This window comes from Helicoverpa armigera, chromosome 18 (assembly GCF_030705265.1).
Source record: "Helicoverpa armigera isolate CAAS_96S chromosome 18, ASM3070526v1, whole genome shotgun sequence".
Lineage (NCBI taxonomy): Eukaryota > Metazoa > Arthropoda > Insecta > Lepidoptera > Noctuidae > Helicoverpa > Helicoverpa armigera.
In genome coordinates this window covers 5,091,014-5,098,024 of record NC_087137.1, presented here as the reverse complement: position 1 = coordinate 5,098,024, position 7,011 = coordinate 5,091,014, and the positions used below count along the sequence as shown (strand labels likewise).

Here is a 7,011-nt window from a genome sequence, read left to right as displayed (position 1 = left end):
ATGATTATCAAAACGATTTACTCCAAATGTATGGGGTTTTGGAAATACACGACATTTTAGTATCCTTAATAATCAATTAACTTCAAGTTTGTTAACCAATTACTCGGAGTTGCGTGGACCGATTTTGATGACTTTTTTTTTATGCAAAGATAATAAAATGTCGGATATTTCCAAAACCCCATACATTTGGATTAAATCGTTATGATAATTATGATCTATAAAAGGAGGCGCTTCCGATGACACTAGTTTCAAGTCTGTTGGTGGTGGTGAATGTGTCCTTACGACATCCTACATTGCCTCTTCATACCGATTATTTTAACGGATGATAACTCAAAAACTGCTTAAAAGATCTTGATGTAAATTAAATTAGACTAACTTTGAGATAGATTCTGTAAAATAAAAATAAAAACATCAAAATCGGTCCACCCAACTCCGAGTAATTGGTTAACAAACTTGAAGTTAATTGATTATTAAGGATACTAAACTGTCTTATAGTTCCTAAACCCCATACTTTTGGAATATGTCTCCATAATAAGAAACGATCTATTAAATGAGGCGCATCCAATGACACTACTTTCAAGTCTGTTGGTGGGTGGGGACGTTTTTAGGCATTGTCCTTTATTTTTCTTAACATGTATGTAGATATGATTTTGTATTAATAAGAGCATTTTGTCGAAAAGAGTTATAATTGGATTGGATTCGTTTTCTTTCTTTATACTGTAGTGTGCAGCTCGCCTAACCCTATATTTGTAACTGCACACACTAGATTATTACATTATTACACGGATTGTTGACTTGAACAGTTCTCTTTTATTTTGCCTACATCACTCCAATACATGGCGACCCTTAGCCAGCAGTTAAAATTTTGCAACATGTGTAAAATACGAAAGTAGCTGAATAAATATGAAGAAATACAATTACGAAGAATAGAAGTTTGTGGCGACGAGAAATAAGAAAGGCAAGATTTTCAAACTACAGAAGATTTTCAAGCTACAGAAGATTTTCAAGCTACATAAGATTTTCGACTACAGAAAAAAAAACTCTCACAGAAGATTTGGACGAAGCGATGAAAACAATACAAGAAGACAGAAAAGGGTGTAGCTGCCGGGAGCCGGGAGAATGCTCAAGCCTTATGATGAGAGGATATGCAGGGCGCCGGGAGATAAATTGTACGGGTCCAGTGAGGAGCAGCTGGGAGTCAGTTCGAGTCCAATGCTGAGGAGTTTATTCACCCGCGCTACGTGAGACGTCATGACCTGCATATACGTTGACAGTAAATACGTGCCTACTGCAATGTAAGTTTTTCTCCACTTTTGTATTTTTTTTTGCGTTATTTGTTATAAAGCGCTGTTTTAAAATGTTATTATTAAGGTCATGCATAAGTACTTTATATTCAGTTTGAGGAAATTATGTCACAACAATTGCGAGATTTACATGCTAAGTTAAAATATTTAAGAGAATATGTAATAAAACTTGGTCCAAATGGACGTACAGGAAATTTAGGTTTTAAGAAACTAGAAGAAGCTGAAAAGAATATAGTAAATTGGAGTGTATTTTGACTCAACTGAATCAAGAAGTTAAAGATCAGAAGCTAGATAAAGAATCTTGTGACATTTGCCAAATATTGATTGATGAGATACGACATAATTTTACGAAAATAAAGAGCTTATTTTCTTTGAGAGATAGTAGTAGTCAAACTAACGATAGAGATTTGATAGAATATTCTATCTGTGTTACAAAAATGTCAGACTCATTTGATATTAAAACTGCAATTTCCCTGTTGCCGGTAATGAATGGCCAGGAGCAGGTGACAAACCAACTTATCGATGGTATTCTTCTTTATAGTTCGCTCATCAATGACGACAGTAGAAGTAAATTAATAGACTTCGTATTAAAAACACGTCTCTCCTAGTGCAAAACTGCGCCTTAAAACTACGTATGCTGACATTGAAAGTTTGGTAGGAGATATTCGCTTTTATTTGTTACCGAAAAATCGGCGGTAGCATTACAAACCCAATTATTTAGAGCTACTCAAGGTCGCAGGACTATAGAAAAATTTGGGTCTGAGATCGAGGAGTTGTTCGTAAATTTGACGATTGCTCAGGCTAACGAGAAGCGCGATGCATATGAGGTATTGCGTCCTCTCAATGAAAGGACTGCAATTAAAAGGTTTAGCGATGGTTTGACCGACAAACGGCTCAGCACTATCATTGCCTCGCGACAGTTTGCGTCCTTATCTGAAGCTATTACAGCTGCGGTAGACGAGCAGTCTATGTCTCTCCACCCACAAGAGCAGGTTATGCAATTTAGAGCCAACCACAATGTTAAACGCGGAAACAGCAGAGGATTCCGAGGCCGAGGAGATAGGCATTTTTATAACACCAAGAATAATTATAATCGTAATTATAATTGTTGTGAAAATAGCACAGGTCAAGGAACTTCACATAGCGTAAATCGCGGCAAACACTCAGGCGGTCAGCGCCAGCGTCAGCATTTTCGCGGCCGTCCGATGCGTTATCAGCGTGTTCAGCATAACACGCAAGAGTCCAATGGCCAAGACAACTTGCGCAATGATGTCGCAAATAATAATGACAATTTAGAGTTTTTTCGTACCTAAACAGTGTACTCATTCTATTTTTAGTTATAATAATTTTTGTGTAGTTAATTGTCAACTTAACGATAGTAATATTGATCTTAGTTTGTTAATCGATAGTGGGGCTAGTTTATGTGTACTGAAGTATGAATGGTTGTCGCGACATAGGCAGTTATTGAATTTGGTAGAACAAGATAAGATAGTTATAAAAGGAATTAGTGGTAATTTAGAGTCTATGGGATATATTTATTTAAATATTACAATTAACCATGTGAATTTTAATCATAAATTTCACATTTTTGAACATTTATCTTGCGCCGCAGAAGGGATACTCGGTCAGGATTTTTTCGAACAATATAACGCAGTATTAAATTACAAAGATGGTACACTGACTTTAGAATCCCAAAACGAGTCTGTTAGTGTTAATGTTAACAAAAATACGTTTATAATTCCACCCCGTTGCGAAGTCATCAAACACATCCCGACGTCACAAAATTGTGATTGCGTCATTTTGTCAAGAGAAGTTCATAAAGGAGTGTACACAGCGGGAGTAATATCGAAGCCACATAATGGATTTATTCCTGTTAGGATATTAAATACAACAGATAGTTCAGTTAGTATAAACACTTCAGAATTAACTGTTAGTTGTCTAGATAACTTTTATGTTTGTAAGTTTGATGACGATTGTTTATCTGTTGATAGAGTTAGAACTTTGCTCGCTACTTTGCAACTACATGCATATCTGAATAAAGAAGAGCAAATAAGCATTGAGAAAATATGTGCCAAGTATGCAGATGTTTTTCACTTACCAGGAGATACGCTCACAACAACTAATTTAATAGAGCATTCAATCCAACTAAAGGAAGACGCGTCTCCATCATATGTCAAGCCTTATCGATTGCCAAAAGCGTTGAAAGGCGAGGTACAAAAACAAATAGATGAAATGATTAAAAATGATATCATAGAAGAATCTATTTCAGAGTGGTCAAGTCCTATTTTATTAGTACCTAAAAAGACAGATAGGTCAGGAGAAAGGAAATGGAGACTTGTAGTAGATTATCGCCAACTCAATAATAGGATAAAAGATGATAAGTTTCCGTTACCTAACATCACTGAGATCCTAGATTCGCTATCAAACAACATTTATTTTTCAAAATTAGATCTCAGTCAAGGATATTATCAGCTGTCATTAGATGAAAAATCTAGAAAATATACTGCATTCACAACAGATAGGCAGTATCAAATGAAACGATGTCCAATGGGATTAAAGACATCTCCAAGTGCCTTTGCACGTCTTATGACTATAGCGATGTCAGGGTTAAATTACAAATCATGTTTCCTTTACCAAGACGATTGTATTGTTGTAGGTAACTGTCTTGAAACGCATAACAAGAACCTCATAAAAATTTTGGAATGTTTACGAAAAGTAAATTTGAAGTTAAATCCATTAAAATGTGAATTTTTGCGTAAGGAGATAGTTTATTTAGGTCACAAAATCACTTCAGAAGGTATATTTCCCGAACCATCAAAAGTATCATGCCTGCAAAAATACCCTGTCCCACAGAATGTAGACGAAGTCAAGAGGTTTGTTGCGTTCGCTAACTATTATAGGCGTTTTATTCCAAATTTTGCGGAAATAGCCTATCCTTTGAATGCGTTATGTAAGAAAAACGTACCGTTTGTGTGGAGTGATGAATGCGAGAGCATTTAATAAGTTAAAAGATATACTCATTAGTCCGACTGTACTTGACTATCCAGACTTTAGTGACAAAATAATTTTACGTTACAAACTGACGCATCAAAACTTGGATTAGGCGCCGTACTGTCTAATAGTAATGGCAAGGTAGTTGCATATGCCAGCCGTAACTTGAAACCAGCTGAGACGCGATACCCTGTGATTGAGTTAGAATTACTTGCTATTGTTTGGGCTGTTCGACATTTTAGACCTTATTTATATGGGAAAAAGTTTTATATAAAAACTGACCACAAGCCATTGATTTACTTATTTAATATGACCGATCCTTCAAGCCGTTTAACTAAGTTTAGATTATATCTTGAGGAGTACGATTTTGAAATCAGTTATGTCCCAGGACGGCACAACGCAGCTGCAGATGCATTGAGCCGGATACCTATTACATCCAACAGTTTAAAGGAAATGCAACAGCATGTAGTATCGGTCATAACAAGAGCACAGGCTCGTAGGTTACGTACTGACTGTGATAACAATGACATGACTACGGAGGTATCCTCTACTTCAAGGCCTGATCAACCTAAAGTAGTGGAAATCCTCAAACGACCTATTGACAGCATTGAATTGATTCTATTTTGTAATCAAAATACACTTAAACAGATAGAAAAATTAAAACATTTTAATAGTGATAATGGTAACTGCAAATTCGTGCCTGAAAAGTCAGCGATTTTTATTATTTCTCAATCGTTGTCTACCGTAAGTGTGTTAACGAGAGAATTACAACGTCTTTGCAAGCAAATCAAAATAAACGAACTCGTAATAATTAAAAATAAGCAATATGAACGATTTGTAAACAATTTTATAAAGGAAATGAGTCATTTGGATGGTTTCCCCAAGTTACTTGTTATTAAAGATGTGACAAGAATTACTGACAAAGATACAAAGACTGTGATCTTAAATGACTTCCATCTGTTACCCACCAGTGGCCACGCGGGGGTAAACAGAATGTTAAATAATATTAGGAAGTATTATTATTGGCCAGGAATGACTAATGACGTATCAGAATATGTAAAGAAATGTAAAAATTGTCAGATTCAAAAGCATTCCAATCGACATACGAAAGAGCCAATGATTATCACATCCACGGCATCCACTGCTTTTGAGAGAGTTAGTTTAGATTTAATGGGTCCATTAGATGTAGACAATTTTAATTATAAATATATTTTGACATTACAATGTGATCTGACTAAATATGTTGAAGCTTACCCTTTAGAAAAGAAGGATACAGTTTCAGTAGCACGATCATTTGTAAATAATTTTATTCTTAGATATGGTATCCCTACAGAAATAATAACAGACCAGGGAACAGAATTTATGTCATCAGTATTTACTGAAATTTGCAATTTATTGCATATAACAAAACTGCATTCAACAGCTTATCATCATGAGACTCTTGGAGGTTTGGAAAATACTCATAAGGTTTTAGGAGCTTATCTAAGGATTCAGTGTGATAATAATAAAACAGATTGGAGCGGTTGGCTTCCATTCTGGTGCTTTTCATTTAATACTACAGTCCACTCTGAGACAAAATACACTCCATTTGAATTAGTATTTGGTAAACATTGTAATCTACCATCTAACATAGAACAAAATTCATATGTTGATCCTTTATATAATCCTGATTCTTATCCTTTAGAACTAAAGTATAGACTTCAAAGAGCACAAGCTGAAGCAAGAAACAACTTGTTATTTAATAAAAAAATAAGAAAAATGAATTTTGATAAAACTATTAATTCAGTAATATATAAGAAAGGAGATTTAGTATTAATTAAAAATCAAGTAGGAGATAAGTTAGATAAGATTTATTTAGGACCATACAAAGTCATAGAGGATGTTTCACCAAATGTTAAAATTTTAAGGGATAATAAAGCATATATAATTCATAAAAATAATACAAAAAAGTTTGTAACTTAAAATGTCGTTTAATTTTAGTTTTATTGGATTTGTTTGTAAAGTATGAAGTCTAATAATATTCTGTATTAATTTAGCCTAAGTAAAAAAAAAATAATAATAATAATATCATTGTATTAATTGAGTTTAAGTAAATAAAAAAAAAAAAGAATTATGTAATAATATCATTTTTTTTTTGAAAAGGGGGAAGGTGTAGTGTGCAGCTCGCCTAACCCTATATTTGTAACTGCACACACTAGATTATTACATTATTACACGGATTGTTGACTTGAACAGTTCTCTTTTATTTTGCCTACATCACTCCAATACAATACATTGGTGTATTTCGATGTTTGTTCGAGGCTCTTGAAATGTATCAATGTTTAAGTTTGCAAAACATTTCATATTGTTGCTTTTTGAAACACTGTTTTTATTCCTATGTTAATACTCATTTCCAGTATTGAATACTGTACTACAACTTGCTTGACAAACTTTTTCAGGTTTCAACTAAAGACACAATTCGATAAGAATGTGGTGACACATTTTGAAGCACAGGAGCAAGTGTTTGACTACATCTTCTCACATCTGGGAATAGACAGCGAGGGCAGTGTGCCGCACCCTATTGCAATGACAGAAGCCTTCGTTACTCCCAACTATTGCAGGCAGTGTATGTATTAACTTTACTCTAAGTAAAATTTTCTAAATTTAATATAGTATACTGAAACACACATTATAAGGTTTTATATTTCAATGCACAATGTGTTTAGCCTATGACATA

General features: G+C 34.3%; 1 pseudogene; it reads left to right on the top strand.

Moving 5' to 3' along the window:
* Nucleotides 1-708: 708 nt before the first annotated feature.
* LOC135118087 (uncharacterized) lies at nucleotides 709-4,291 on the top strand (annotated as a pseudogene).
* Nucleotides 4,292-7,011: the final 2,720 nt, after the last annotated feature.